We start from the raw sequence: 17,206 nt of genomic DNA on the forward strand, positions 1-17,206 counted from the left end.
CAAATGAAATAATTTCTCACTTGTCACCGAACTGTGGTACTTACTTGATTGTTTTAGTAGTTTATTTATTTTCGATTAAAAAGTTTATTCTTCATCACAATAAAAAGTTTTTTAAAAAGAAATAAATATTGGTTTGAAATACATGGTACCTAATGGTAATTCCATCTAATAGTCCATTCTTTCACGGTTTTTGCTCTAAATTTTAAAGAACCGCTTGGATTGACATGAAATTTGTCATACGTATAGCTTACATGTCAAAGAAAAAAAGTGATATTGTGCTGATGTGTGTTTTTGCCCTGGGGGTGACTTTCACCCCCTCTTGGGGGTGAAAAAATATATGTCCAAAATAAGTCCGGAAATGGGTAAACTGACTAATTTTAAGTAACTTTTGTTCTATAGAGCTTTTTCGCCAAGTCAACACTTTTCGAGTTATTTGCGAGTGAATATGTTCATTTTTCAACAAAATAACCACATTTTTAGACGGTTTTTCGCAAATAACTCAAAAAGTAAGTATTTTGTCGAAAAAAAAACGTTCTTAGCAAAAATATAGCCTATAAAAGAGTAAAAAAAAATGGTTTACACGTTAGGTCTCTGGATCTCGTAGAACCAAAGTTATAACCAATGAAATATAGATTCATATTCACCAAATTTCAAATAGAATATTTCGACGTGAAATATCCAAAAAATTAAGCACTTTTTGGGAAAAACCCATTTTAACTTTTTTAAAGTATTTAAAAAAGCTTTATTTCTGTTTTTACAAAAAGTTTCTAGCATTAAATTTAAGCAAGTTACGCTCAAAATAAAGTTGGTCCCTTTTGTTTTTGCAAAAAAAAATCGGGAAGACCACCCCCTTAATTAGCAACTTAAATGAAATTAATCGCTACCGCTCCACAAATTATTTTACTTATGTTGTGTTTATACGATCTGTAAGTTTCGTCGATTCAAAGTGCTTATTTTTGAAAAAATTTGGTTTCAAAGTAAAATTTTTAAAAATTTTAATTTTGAAAAATATGCTTTTTTTCAAAATAACTTAAAAATTGTTATATATACCAAAAATCTCGAAAAACGAAAAAAGTCAGATTTGCTTTTCTGAATATCATGTATTTTTTTGTTTTTCTGTTAGACAAAAATTGATTGAGATTTGGTGTTTCTAAATTTGCATACATTTGTGATCAGTGACTCGTTCAACCCCTTTTACCTACAGCCCTTTCAATAATAAGGACTTTAATCCGACGAAACTTACAGATCATATAAACAATATATACAATAGTCAAGAAACTTGTGAAGTCGTAACGATTAAGTTCATTTAAGATACTAATTAGGGGGTGATTTTCTCGATTTTTGTACCAAAACCAAAAGGGCCTAACTTTATTTTGAGCGTAACTTGTTTAATTTTGATGCTAGAATTTTTTTTATAAAACAAAAATGAAGCTCTTTTTAAACACTTTAAATTAGTTGTAATGAGTTTTCCCCGAAATGTGCTTCATGTTTGGTTATTTCACGTTAAAATATTCCATTTGGAATTTGACGAATATGAACCTATGTTTCATTAGCTATAACTCTGCTTCTACTAGGTGTAGAGACGTGATGTATACACCATTTTTTTAAATTTTTTACAGGATATATTTTTGCTAGAAATGTTTTTTCGACAAAATACTTACTATTTGAGTTATTTGCGATAAACCGTCTAAAAGCGTGGTTATTTTGTTGAAAAAATGAACATATTCACTGCCAAATAACTCAAAAAGTATTGACTTAGTGAAAAACTCTATACAACAAAAGAACCAGGCAACACTCCTTATGGAAAAGTGGTCCCGGTCAAATTTGATGAAAGCTTCGTCAATGATACTTCTTGATGTGTAGATTAAAAAAGTCCATGGCACCTGGGTCTGAATAACTACTATTCTCGAGTTCTAGCCTTCTGAAGTTATTGGATTCGAGTGCTCGGTTTACGTTAACTGCACTAATTTACGGTCAAGTGAACGAAAATATTTATTATTAGAAGAAGATAAACTCATGTTCTTCATACATACTTGCGTGTTGTATATGAATTTGTGGTCAAAAATAGTTGGATCGTATTTTAGTCTTCAGAAAACTAAAGAAGTGCGGTATAAAAGGTGCTGCTAGATCGATATAAGCATTATCATGTTTTCATGAATGCTTCTCAGTTATGGAATACCAGCAAAACTACAGTTCCGCCTTATCTTTAGAAAAGTACTGAACAGTGGCGGATCTAGGGGGGGTGGGGGTAATTCCACTCGTAACATGTTCCAGAATAATTAAAGAAAAATTGTTGTAACATAAAAAAATACATTAGTTGACATGAAACTTATCCCGGATATCAGATATAAGACAGTTAGAGAACATGGACTTGATCTCAATACAAAAAAATAAAGTAAATGGTAGTTTGTAAATGTTAAATATTAATTACAATTGTCTATGGAAAAATCGAGTTTAAATCATCTTCGACTATTCGTATGTTAACATTTTGCTGATTTCGGTTAGATGCATCATACGTCGTGTTAACAAAGCAAAGCCTAAAAACCATAACACACTGGTGATATGAGCACAAGTACCTACAGTTCTCTCACCAGATTGACAGGTGCAGTAGTACCCGTTAATCGGTTTTTCTACAGGCTCATCGTCATCAGTATCTTCATTAATCGTATAGGAAATGAACACTTGGTGTTTTGTAGCTTGCCGAAACCTAGAAAATATTCGAACTCTTATGAATCCCGGTTTATCCATATTCTCATCAATTTGAAACTTTTCGTCATTTTCTCTTATTATTTTATCTTGTATGTAAGATGGTGCCAGTTTAATTTGATATATCCCAATCGTAAGGTATTTTAAGTAGTCTAAGTCGAAAACAGGAAAGTTATCAAAATCATGATTATGAAGCCTTCTCCATTGACCATTTCTTCTATGTGATTATACCTAAGTATGAATATTATAGTTGTTATAAAAATAACCCTAGAAAATTATTCTCCATAATATTTTGTATTAAAAAGCTCATCATCATTGGCTGTAGAACCCCTGGTGGACCTCGGTCTGTTCGAGAATCAGTTTCCATTCCATTCTATCCTCCGCTTTGGTTTTCCAATTTCGTACTCTTTACACCCGTAACTCATCTTCTCTGGTCCTTAAATCGTACTCTGGCCCATGGGCGCCCATACCCATGGGCACTGGGGGACCGCGACCCCCCTGGCTTTTCGGGTGCTTTGAATTATATATGGTTATTCAAAGTATACAAAATATAATGTGCAACATCTTCACGTTTGCCACTCCCCTAAAAATTTTTATATGGGCGCCCGTGCTCTGGGCTTAAGTATTTTCGTCACACTATCCGCTCTTTGGTTATAAACGTGTTTTGATGGCTCCATCTCGTTCATTTTCGTTAAATAAAGTTATTTCATTAATTATGAAACATGTTACCGGTGGAATTACCCCTATTCCCCCTAGATCCGCCACTGTTCAGTAGTTTTCTAAAGATAAAGCCGAACTGCAGTTTTGCTGGTATTGCATAACTGAGAAGCATTCATGAAAACATGATAATGCTTATATCGATCTAGCAGCACATTTTATACCTCACTTCTTCAGTTTTCTGAAGACTTTTCGGAGGTTTTCTGAAGACTAAAATACGATCCAACTATTTTTGACCACAAATTCATATACAACACGCAAGTATGTACGACGAACATGAGTTTCTCTTCTTCTAATAATAAATATTTTCGTTCACTTGACCGTGAATTAGTGCATTTAACGTAAACCGAGCACCCGAATCCAATAACTTCAGAAAGCTGTAACTCGAGAATAGTAGTTATTCAGACCCAAGTGCCATGGACTTTTTTAATCTACACATCAAGAAGTATCATTGACCAAACTTTCATCAAATTTGACCGGGACCACTTTTCCATAAGGAGTGTTGCCTGGTCCTTTACTTAAAATTAGCCAGTTTATCCATTTCATGACTTTCTTTGGACGAATATTTTTTCACCCACAAGAGGGGGTGAAAAGCACCCCCGGGGCAAAAGCACATATCCGCACAATATCACTTTTTTTCTTTGACTTGTTAGCTATGTGTAAGCCAAATTTCATGTCAATCTAAGCGGTTCTTTAAAATTTAGAGATTTGGCAATATTTTACCGTTAAAGAACGGACTATAAGTTTGGTTGTGTGTAAATAACTAGAAGTAGTAATGATTGTTTTAATTTTGTTTAAGTATCTATACAAAATAATTTGTATTACAACTTAGCTGTTCTTCAAATCTAAAACTGAGATAATCATTATTTTCTGATACATATTTGTGAATATTTTTTAAGAAAAATACAATAGTCCAGGGCGCATCTGTAAAAATATGAGTACATTTGGATGTACTTGGAAATAACTCAGAACTACAGAAATTGCTTGGAAATAACTCATATAATATAATTATTGGGTTATCCTCCCACTCAGAAAGGTCCGGAACATTGTTAAAATAATCAAAATGTCAAAAAATGAAGGAAAAATTCGATTTTTTTTCTTTGTTTCTTGATTATAACTTTAAAAATTTTCATTTCCGGGAAAAGTTGAACTGACATAAAAGTTGTTTAACTAAATTTCCTACAAGACAGGATTGATCAAAAAGTTTAAAAATTGTTACCCTTTTTGCAAAATAGCAATAATTGCGAAAAAAACCAAGAAAAAAGAAGTATTCGCATTTTACTTTTGTCGACGATTTATGCTACACTTATGACCTTTATATTTCACCCAGAAAAACCTTATGATATAATAAAATATTACTGTAAACTTCATTAAGATTGGTTCAATAGATTTTGCAAAATATTTTGCAATCCAGCTTTCGCAAAAAATGCAATTTTTCAAAATTTTGCAGGACTGAAAATAAAGCAGATAGCAAGTTGAAAGTTGTTTTTTTACGTATATAAGAACACCGTACCTTTCATTTGCAATTCACAAAATTCAAATCGGTTCATTAGCACGGCGTCGGGAATTTTTTTACATGAACAATAATTTTTTTGCTTATAATCAAATAATCTTTTAAACTACACAATCGAATTAAATTTATGAAAGCTCATTGGAAAGTCTTTAAAAAACGCTTCTTTAAAAAAAGTTAGGTTAAGTTCGGTAGTTTCCGAGATACAGACTTTTAAAGTTGAGCGCCATTTACAACAAAAGTATAAACAATAGGTTAATTTTTATTGCTCCAAAATGTTTGCCATTTGAAAATTTTTCCAAACTTTGTACAAACAAAGATGTTTGTACAGACTTTTATAATGTTTGAAAATCACAAATACCTTAAAAGAAATTAATAAACATTATACCGGATCAGTAAAAAATACTAATTATTGAGCTGAGAAAAAGAAGGGAATCTAACATTCAAAATGGAAAAATAAAAAAAATTGCATTGTCTTGGGTTCTAGTGAAGTAATTTTTATCATTTTTTTAAACCGATGTAACTCGAAGTGAAAATGGCAAATAACGTAGGTATTGATAAATTTTTAAATTATTAGTACATTTAGATATAAATAAACACATTTGTTTATTATAAAATAAAAACACATATATACAATACTCTGTCCTTTGAAATAATACTTTTTTTACCAAAAATTTTCTTTTGCTAATGGCTATTTGTTCATATATTTTTACTTAGAGAATAAAAGTTTATTATTTTTAAACATATGCAATTGTTTAAACAATATTTTTTAAATGAATTAAGAAAAAACGAAAATTAAAGTATAATTTTTTTTTTTTCGTTTATAAATGAACTTACTTAATCCAGAACTCGTCTACCTTTCGGTGTGAGTTTATACAGGGTGTCCCGAAAAGATTGGTCATAAATTATACCACAGATTCTGGGGTAAAAAATAGGTTGATTGAACCTCACTTACCTATATACAATAGTGCACACAAAAAAAGTTACAGCCCTTTGAAGTGACAAAATGAAAATCGAATTTTTTTCATATATCGAAAACTCTCAGAGATTTTTTATTGAAAATTGACATGTGGCATTTTTACGACAGCAATATCTTAAAAAAAAAATTAAGTAAAATTTGTGCACCCCATACACATTTTATGGGGGTTTTGTTCACTTAAACCCACCCAAACTTTTGTGTACGTTCCAATTAAATTATTATTGTGGCACTATTAGTTAAACACATTATTTTTAAAACTTTTTTGCCTCGTAGTACTTTTTCGATAAGCCAGTATTTATCGAGATATTCTGAATATTTGTCGAATCCACCACATATTTGTATATGGTTAAGTACGGTTATTCTTCTTCTTCAAGTGCCGTCTCCTAATCGGAGGTTGGATATCATCATCACTATCTTTACTCTATCCACCGCTGCTCTAAAGAGTTCTATAGAACTCCATCTAAACCAGTCCCTTAAATTCTTTAACCATGACACTCTCCTTCTTCCTATACTCCTTCCGCCTCTTATCTTTCCCTGTATTATCAGTCTTAGCATTTCATATCGCGGTCCCCTCATTACGTGTCCCAGATATTGTAACTTTCTTATTTTTATTGTGTTTATTATTTCGCATTCTTTACCCATTTCTCGCAGTACTTCCGTGTTCGTTTTCCTCTGTGTCCATGCTATTCTAAGCATTTTTCTGTAACACCACATTTCAAATGACTGTAGCTTATTTATGTGTTCTTGCTTTAATGTCCAGCTTTCAAGTCCATATTGTAGTATCGAGAACACGTAGCCTCTCAAAGCTCTTGCTCTCAGTTCTAAGCTAAGGTCTTTGTTGCAGAGAACTGTTTTCATTTTTACAAACGCATTTCTTGCTATTTCTATCCTGGTCCTTATTTCTGTTGTTTGATCATTTTTCTCTGAAATCCAGGTTCCTAGGTATTTGTATTTATCAACCCTTTCTATCGGTACATTTCCCAAATGTATGCTTGTTTGTATGTTTGTTTTCTTAGTTATTATCATGTATTTGGTCTTTTTTATATTCATTTTTAGTCCATATTCTTTACAGAAATTGTTTGTTTTGTTCAGTAGTAGTTGGAGTTGTTCAGCAGAGCTTGCTATAATCACGGTGTCATCTGCATATCTTATGTTGTTAATAGATCTTCCGGTAATTATTATTCCTTCACTTTGAGATAGCAATGCTTCTTCAAAAATGGCTTCACTATATGCATTAAAGAGTAATGGAGACATAATACATCCCTGCCGAACTCCTCTCCTGATTTCAATTTCTGGACTGGGTTCGTTATCTATTACAATTTGTGCTCTTTGATTCCAGTAAAGGTTTGTTATTATTCGTAAGTCCCTTTTGTCTATGTTTTTTGTCTTTAGAATTTGGACTAATTTTTCATGTCTTACTTTGTCAAAAGCCTTCTCAAAATCAACGTAACAAACATGCACATCCACATTCATGTCCATGCATCTTTGAGCTAACACATTAAAAGCAAATAACGCCTCTCTGGTTCCTAGTCCGTTTCTGAACCCAAACTGACTATCATCTATTCCTTCTTCTAGTTTTTTGTTTATACGACCATGTATTATTTTCAAGAATAATTTGAGAATGTGACTTATTAATGATATTGTTCTGTATTCACTGCAATCTTTAGCGTTTGTATTTTTAGGGATAGCACAAAAGGTTGAGAGTAACCATTGTTTTGGTATGTTTCCTGTTTTGTACACTGTGTTAAACAAGTCTACGATAATGTCTAAGGTTTCATCATTTATACATTTTAAGCTTTCTACTGGGATTTGGTCTGGACCTACTGCTTTACCATTTTTGCTGTTTTTTAATGCCGATTTAATTTCTTCTTTTAATATCTTCAAAACCGTATCATCTTCTACTTCGACTTCCATCTGCTCTGTTCTATTGTCTTTGAACAATTCATTTATGTATTCTGTCCATCTCTTTAATTTTTCGTTAGTACTCAACACAAGTTTCCCATCTGTATCTTTTAATATTCCCGGTTTTCTTTTTCTGTTGATCTGCGTTAATTCCTTAATTTTTTTATGTGTGTTAAAATTATCATGTCTTTTCTGGTGTTCTTCTATTTCTGCGCATTGTTCTTTTAACCACTGTTCTTTAGCCTGTTTAATTTTGGATTTTATTTGTTTATCCACATTTTTGTACATCTGATTATCTTTGTTTTTATGCTGACGTCTTTCTTCCATTAAATCTAAGATTTCCTCCGTCATCCATTGTTTCTTTTTGTATCTGGTTGGTGTAAGAATTTCTTTTTGACATTTATCTATTTCTGTCTTTATTAATAACCATTTTGTCTCTGTTTCAGTATTTTGCTGGATTTGTTCTTTAACATTCATTAAACGGTTATTAATTTCATCTGTCAGGCGTTGTTTTATGAGTGGGTTTCTGAGTTTACTTGTATCGATTTTTACATCTGTTGTTCTGCGTTTTATTATTTTCATTTTGAGCCTAATTTTGGTCACTACTGGGTTGTGATCTGATCCTATGTCGGCACCTGGATAGGTTTTTGAAGATATAATTGCGTTCTTGTATCTTTGTCTAATCAATACATAATCTATTTGGTTTCTTACAATTCTCCCTTCTTGATCTGCTGGTGACTTCCAGGTATATAGTCTTCTCTTTGGCATTTTAAACAATGTATTAGTTATGACAAAATTATTGTTTTGGTAAAATTCGATAAGCCTGTCAACTCATTCGTTTCTGTTGCCCAGACCATATCCTCCTGTACATTCTTCTACTTTTTCGTCTCCAACCTTTGCGTTAAAATCTCCCATTATAATTGTAACATCCTGCGTTTTAATGGATTTTAAAATATTGTCTAGGTCTTCGTAGAAAGTTTCAATATCGCTCTCTGGTTTGTCCGGAGTCGGAGCATAAACTTGTATTATGTTTAATTTGGGTTTATTCTGATTTAATTGTAAGAGGATAATTCTGTTGGAGTATGGAATGAAATTTACTACAGCTTTATCCATGTGTTTGTTTAGTATTATCCCGACACCATATCTGTGTGAACCGTCTTGACTTCCTGAATAGTATATTGTTTTATTGTTGATTTTCATCTTTCCTGGGTCGGGCCATTGGACATCGATGATTCCTAAAATGTCTACATTCAGCCTTTCCATTTCATTAACGGCATTATGTACTTTTCCAGCTTGATGTACACTTCTAATTCACGTCGCTACTTTGCAAGGTTTTCGCATGTTGACGACCGGGGAGGCCTTGCAGTCTTGTGAGTTTCCTCCTCTGCCGGATCTTGTTTTCCGAGTTTCATGATCAGTAGAGTGTTTGGTTATGTTGTTAGTCATGATGATTAACTAGGGATGCTCTATGAGCCTTTAATGCATTGGTTTCCCGTTGCCTTAAGTACGGTTATAGAGACCTGTTAATAATCTGAAAATTTATTTTATTTATAATTTACATTTTTATGTATATTTTGAAAAAGAAGCTACAGCTCGATAAAAGGTGACTTATGAACAAAAGACTAAGAGACAAAAGTTTTAAAAATACTGTGTTTAACTAATGGTACCACAATAATAGTTTAATTGGAACGTACACAAACATTAGGGGGGTTTAAAGGAACAAAACCCCCATAAAATTTTTACGTAAATATATTGAAAAAGAAGCCGCATCTCAATAAAAACTGGCTTATCGAAAAAATATTAAGAGGCAAAAAAGTTTTAGAAACGTTGTGTTTAACTAATGGTACCACAATAATGAATTAATTGGAACGTACACAAAAGTTTGGGGGGTTTAAGGGAACAAAATCCCCATAAATTTTTTATGGGGTGGACAAATTTCACTATAATTTTGTTTTAAGATGTTCCTGACATAAGAATTATACATGTCCATTTTCAATAAAAAATCTCTAATAGTTTTCGATATTTTGAAAAAAATCTATTTTCATTTTGTAAGTTCAAAGGGCTGTAACTTTTTTTGTGAGCACATTTGTACTAAGGTAAGTTAGGTTCAATCGAACTGTTTTTGACCCCAGAATGTGTGGTATAATTTATGACCATTCTTTTCGGGACACCCTGTATAAATGAACATAATGATTAAACTATGTAAAAAATGTGTATGAAATTACAGTCATATTTATTATTATTATTAATACTTATTGTCGTTAGATAATTGGTAGACCTTTTGTTGGAAATAAAATTGTGTTACTCCAACATTTTTCCTTTTTCCAAATAGAATATATAATTTTTCATTACAGTACTAAAATATTTACACTTAAATACCTGTTCCTTTTAAGAACTACTTAAAAAGTCACTTTTGTCGCTGTTCTCACAACAATAAAAACTAAAACACCAACTTAACAATTATTAACAATAATACATTTGTTTGTCCACAGCCGCAATATTCGATAATTTTTAACAGGTCATTGAAATGCCCATTCAGAGCAAACATATCCGCTGTCCTGCGCGTAGCACCAAAAATTAATATTTATTTAAAAAAATTCCTGGCGCCGTGCTAATTAACCGATTTTAATTTTGCCAAATTCAAATGAAAGTACAGTATTCTACTACAAGTAAAAAGTAATTCAACTTGCTATCTGCTTTATTTTAAGTCCTGCAAAATTTTGAAAAATTGCGTTTCTTGCTAAAGCTAGATTGCAAAATTATTTGGCAGAATCTATTAAACCGATCTTAATGAAATTTATAGTATTGTTTTATTATATCATAATGTTTTCTGGGTGACATAAAATATGAAGGTCCTAAGTGTAGCATAAATCGTTGAAAAAAGTTAAATGCGAATACTTGTTTTTTATGGATATTTTGCAATTATTGCTATTTTGAAACAAGAGAGACAATTTTGAAAATTGTTAACCAATCCTATCTTCTAGGAAAAATTACGCAACTTTTCTGTTAGTGCAACTTTTCTCGGAAATGAATACTTTTAAAGTTATAATCAAAAAACGAAGAAACAAATCGAATTTTTTCTTTATTTCTTGACATTTTGTTTAGTTAAACAATGTTCTGGATATTTTTGAGTGGGAGGATAACTCAACTATTATTTTATACATATAAAAGTTATTTTCAAGCAAATTTTCCAAAAAATATGAGTCACCTCTCAACATCCATTTCAAAACAGGACTAAAATTGGCCTTGGACTAAAATTGCTGTTTTTATATGCAAACTTAATTTGTTTTAAATTATATAAATCAAAATATCGGTAATGTCTTCCCACGATGTTATTATTGTTTGTTGTATAATAGAAATTTAGTCCCTCTCAAGGGGTGAGCTACCACCCTAAGTGTAAATCCCACATATTAAGATTCCAGGTGCTTACTTCGTTAGCAACCAGACGCTTTTCAGCATGAAAAAATGGCAATACATAAATATTTCTTGTGTGAGAAATGGTATATTTCTTGTGTCAGATCTGAACAAAAGTGCAAAATTTACCAAATAAGAATATGTTCATAAGCAAAGTAATGATTTTAAGATAATTGTCATAAACTACGTCATTTAAAGACAAAAATTTCCAAACCTCTGTTATTTTTCTTTAATTTGTTTTAAATATGTGCTGATTATCTTTTCATGCCATCTGTCCATTTGGACACTGTCCTGAATTGCATTATTTTGAAAAAACTTGGCCCTTTTTGCAAAAAAAAAATGTTTTACATAATAGGGCAGTCAATGAGGATATTTGGCCCCGAATTCCATCCTTCTCCATCGATTTACTTGATATTTTTTAGAGTAAGTAGGGAATAGATCAATAAACAAAGTCTACCCTGGCTACTATTAGCAAATGCTGTCATATATATTGTAAAAAATACAACAAGCACATAAATAGCCAATTCAAGTTATATTTGTTTCCCAAAAATTATTAGCACAAATTTGTATCTATCTACTGCCAATGTAATAAATAGGAAATGGCTATTATCGATGGACATATTTTATAAAGTTATAATGTACATTAATTATACTTAACTTTATAAAATAAACACAATGTAAGTTATATATTCCAATAAACACAGCATATACGCTAATGTCACTGTCTCTGAAAATGATAAACATCAAAATTCATAGTAAACAAGGTACGAAAGTAAAACATATACTGACGCATCGTTACAGTTAAAAATTCTTTAAACGTTTTTTAGTGTAGGAAACAAAGGTTGAACCTTGCAAAATGGACACAAGTCCGGTTTTATTTTTTTTCTGGTATATCAAGGGGTGCTTATTATAAGACTAACTTTTTCTGAAAAAATTTCGCCCCGGAACCTCCCTTTTCACCCCTTTAAAGGGGGTAATTTGTAGTTTTTGCGGAAAGTAGCCCTTCCTGTAACTTTTACAAAAAATTTCTTTTATAGAAATATGAAGAGGACTATATTTTCTACGATTTATTTCCAACACCATCTCTCTATCTTCCATCGTTTAGCGGGGGTGGCGCCCTAAAGTTGACAAGTTTTTAAAAAAGATGTTTTTAAAAAAAATATATTTTTCCCTAACTGTAACGGAAATTAAGAAGAAATCCTGCGGCAATTATTCACAAATAATTGACTGATTTTTTGGTATAGGTTTTACTTAAGGATAATTGCCCTTTTTTTAATTACAGGGTGTTACATTTTAAAAAACCTCTTTTTATACCATCTGAACCGTTTATGGTAGAGTAAAAAGACTTTCAGCGATTACCCATGTACTGGTGCTATTTACAAATTTGTATAATGCACCCCCATTTTTTCCCCGGAACCACCCCAAAAAAAAGAAGAATTAATAAATAAATTGATTTTCTTGGAATCCTTCACACACAATGCCCTTTATTAATATGCTGCATACATCATTTTGTGGACGTTATTATTACCCATGCATGGACACCAAAAGCAATTTCCTAGTGCAACCCCTTAAGCAAAAAAAAAATAAATAAAATGGGGGGTTGAAAATTTTTTTTTGTTTTTTGCTTTTTGATCCATATGGGCATATGCTTCATCAATAGTGCTTTTCAAAAATATATATGGTTATTGCAACATCCCTGCGAAAACCACCCCTATCCTTGAAAATTTACTGCAGAAACTACCCCTATCCCTTGGCGAGCATGTTTTTACGATTTTCTCATTACCTATGTATTATTTTTAAACAAAACTTATACAAGGTTAAAGACCACTATTTACTCTAAAAATTATGTCCTATTCATTTTTTCGTATAAGCAACGGTTACGGCACAGTGGCGCCGTAAACCTCATATATGCTTTGGCGGGCTCCAGTTTTTGTTTTTTTTTTTCGTCATCTGTTCGTTTTATTGATAAAGTACTTATGCAAAATAAAACAACACAGTGTAACCTACAAATTATGACTTATGCACATTTTACATTCTTTGCTCCCCAAAGCCACAGTGGTGGCCCAAAATAAATTTTTGCATATTTTCGCCACCTACACGCATTTTATTGCATTAATGCTACCTTAACAGCACAATATTTACCCTTAGGTGGTCGCTACGCAGTGGTGGATCCAGGGAGGGGTGATGGGGGTGAACACCTCCCCCCCCTCTCAAACCAAGTCATATTATATTCAAAGATTATAAAAATATTCATTTATTTTTATAGAAATTTAACCAATTGGCACCCCCCTCTTAACGATGCTGGATCCGCTACTGTCGCTAAAGCATAAAAAGTCATTCTTATAAAAATAATATTAATATTATATAAGTATTTCTATAAAAAAATGAATATTTTTATAATCTTCAAATATAATATCACTTGGTTTGAGAGGGGTGGGGGTGATCGCCCACATCACCCCTCCCTGGATCCGCCACTGCTTAGCGACCACTTAGGGGTGAATATTGTGCTATTAAGGTAGCATTAACGCAATAAAATGCGTGTAGGTGGCAAAAATATGAAAAAATTTATTTTGGGCCACCACTGTAGCTTTGGGGAGCAAAGAATGTAAAATGTGCATAGGTCATGATTTGTAGGTTACACTGTGTTGTTTTATTTTACATAAGTACTTTATAAATAAAACAAACAGATGACCAAAAAATAAACAAAAACTGGAGCCCGTCAAAGCATATATGAGGTTTACGGCGCCACTGTGCCGTAACGGTTGCTTAAACGAAAAAAATGAATAGGACCTAATTTTTAGAGTAAATAGTGGTCTTTAACCTTGTATAAGTTTTGTTTAAAAAAAATGAATAGGTAATGAGAAAATCGTAAAAACATGCTGGATAAGGTATAGGGGTAGTTTCTGCAGTATATTTTCAAGGATAGGGGTGGTTTGCGCAGGGATGTTGCAATAACCATATATATTTTTGAAAAGCACTATTGATGAAGCATATGCCCATATGGATAAAAAAGCAAAAAACAAAAAAAAAATTTTAACCCCCCATTTTATTTATTGTTTTTGGCTACAAGGGTTGCACTAGGAAATCGCGTTTAGTGTCCATGCATGGGTAATAATAACTTGCACAAAATGATATATGAAGCATATTAATGAAGGGCATTGTGTGTGAAGGATTCCAAGAAAATCACTTTATTTATTAATTCTTCTTCTTTTTTGGGTGGTTCCGGGGAAAAAATGGGGCTGCATTATACAAATTTGTAAATAACACCAGTACATGGGTAATCGCTGAAAGTCTTTTTACTCTAGCATAAACGGTTCAGATGGTATAAAAAGGGGTTTTTTAAAATTTAACACCCTGTAATTAAAAAAAGGGCAATTATCCTTAAGTGAAACCTATACGAAAAAATCATTCATATATTTGTGAATAATCTCCGTAGCATTTCTTTTTAATTTCCGTTACAGTTAGCGAAAAATATATTTTTTCTAAAAACATCTTTTTTAAAAACTTGTCAACTTTGGAGCGCCGCCCTTGCTAAACGGTGGATGATAGAGAGATGCTGTCGGAAATAAATCGTAGAAAATATAGTCCTCTTCATATTTCTATAAAAGAAATTTTTTGTAAAAGGTACAGGAAGGGCTACGTTCTGCAAAAACCATAAATTACCCCCTTTAAAGGGGTGAAAAGGGGGGTTCCGGGGCGAAATTTTTTCAGAAAAAGTTAGTCTGATAATAAGCACCCCTTGATATGCCAGAAAAAAAATAAAACCGGACTTGTGTCCATTTTGCAAGGTTCAACCTCTGTTTCCTACACTATTTAGAAGTTTATTATTGATATAAATTACAGTAATTATTGTATTAAATTAACAAGTTTGGCCGGCTTCACCAACGACAAATAGTATCTAGTTTATTCCAACTATATTCAGTTATTCGACCAATAAACTGACATATCTTCATTTTACTAACGCCAATTAAGACTTATTTTATTTATTTATCAAATAAATGCTTAGTCTTCGAATAAATTGGTAAGTTAACCTCGCTGTAAATATTAATAAGAAAGTAAATTCTCCAGTACATTTACTCCGTGTGGAGGATGAAGGGAACCATTCTCGTTGGAACTTTACCGCGCTGAGCAGATGGGACGTGAATTGTAAATTGTAGAATTCCCTCATCTTCCTTAGTCTCAGCATCCGTATGGCTTGCAAATGGTAGAAGCCTCGGAGGTGTAACCAGAGAAGGTTCCCATTGTTTTCAGTCTGGTGGGGTGTAGAATAGCATTATGTTGTTTTATATGCCATTAGAGTGAAAACTTAGTCTTTCGCCAGTTTAACTTTAAATTATCAAAATTTTATTAAAACAAAATATAAATATAAAGGTTTTTATTTTTTGTGATTTATGGTATACAGCCAGTACAGGAAAGTTTCCTTGTGATATTTATAAATATAAACATCTAATATTGATTAATTTGTTGTTGGTGAAACCGGACCTAAAAATTATTTTATTTGCAGTTTATATACAACTAATATTATAAGTAGCATGCATCACTTGAACCTAACTTCAGCCCGTTAGTAATGACCCGTGAGTAATGAACTATTTCTCACAGATAAAGTAATGGGTGTTATTATCTATTCAAAAATAGTGAATATTGAGTATGAAGAATTTTTACACAACGTTACACTACATCTTCCACAATATGTTAGTAATTTTTCTTCACAATTTTTCCCCTGGACATCGTTTCAGCTCTTTAATTATTCCATGCAGTGTTCTTTCTCATAGAATTTCACGTTCTCGACCTTCCTACTATACAACTTGCACTAAGATTCAGGTTTAGGCAGAACTGCTACAGATTGGCTAAAATCTAATAAAGTTATAAGTATTTGACTTATTGACTCCAAAGATGTAACAGTTGACAAAAGGACAAAAATGGTAGTCACTTCATATTAAGATGTTTTATTTTTAAAACATGTAAAATATGTTTAGATTGAAGAATAAATTATTGGACAGGAATCTTGAGTTCTCAAAAAATTTATAAGGGGCTCATTTATTATTTTGAAAATGGATTTTATCTGTTTTGCTTCCAGAAGTTTGATTTTTTTGCATTTTCCATCTGAGTTTATGGAGTTTATTCGTTTTGCTTTAATTTGAAAGTAATAGCAACTAGTTAAGAAGTGAGTTTTTATTCACTGTAATGTTTACACATATTTGTATACATGTTTAGCTGTACTTCTCATATTTATGTTAATGAATATTTTTGTTGTAATTTATTATTCTAACTGGGAAATAAACCCCAATTTAACTTGAAAAATGATTTTATTGTCATTTCGACTTCCACCCTGGAGGTCATTATCAAAATACAAAATATTACTAAATTAAACAAAAACGTTGTTGCTTAGTAAAAAAAATCTTCTAATAATTTAACTTAATCTAACTCATTCTTATCGGCAATTCAGAATATTATATTATACATATTAAAGTAGGAGACTTTAAAAATAATATTGCCAATATTTATTAGTTGCGTTCTTGGGACGACTTTAGGGAAATATAGTTCATTCGAATAAATTCGTCTATATTACTAAATTAAACAACATTTTTGTTTAGTTTAGTAATATTTTTTATTTTGATAACGACGTCCGAGGTGTAAGTCGAAACGCCGATAAAATCATTTTTAAGTTAAATTATGGCTTATTTCCCAGTTAAAATAGTAAATTACGCAAATAACACAAAGAAATCGCTTCACAACAATATTTTTGTTGTGAAATATCGCAACAAAGCAAATATCGTTTTATTTATTAGCCGATAGTTTTCTTACAAACGTTAAAACCCAAAAATGATTAAAAACAGACACAAAAATAATTCTTTAATACCAAAATAATTAAATTCAGTCATTACCCAAAATACAAATATCGTTAATAGCTATTAGTATAACACGGGAGGAAAGTGCTACTTTTCCTCCCGAGAATGAAGTTTAGTAATCATTTTTAG

The sequence above is a fragment of the Diabrotica virgifera genome, chromosome 4 (genome assembly GCF_917563875.1).
Source record: "Diabrotica virgifera virgifera chromosome 4, PGI_DIABVI_V3a".
Taxonomy (NCBI): domain Eukaryota; kingdom Metazoa; phylum Arthropoda; class Insecta; order Coleoptera; family Chrysomelidae; genus Diabrotica; species Diabrotica virgifera.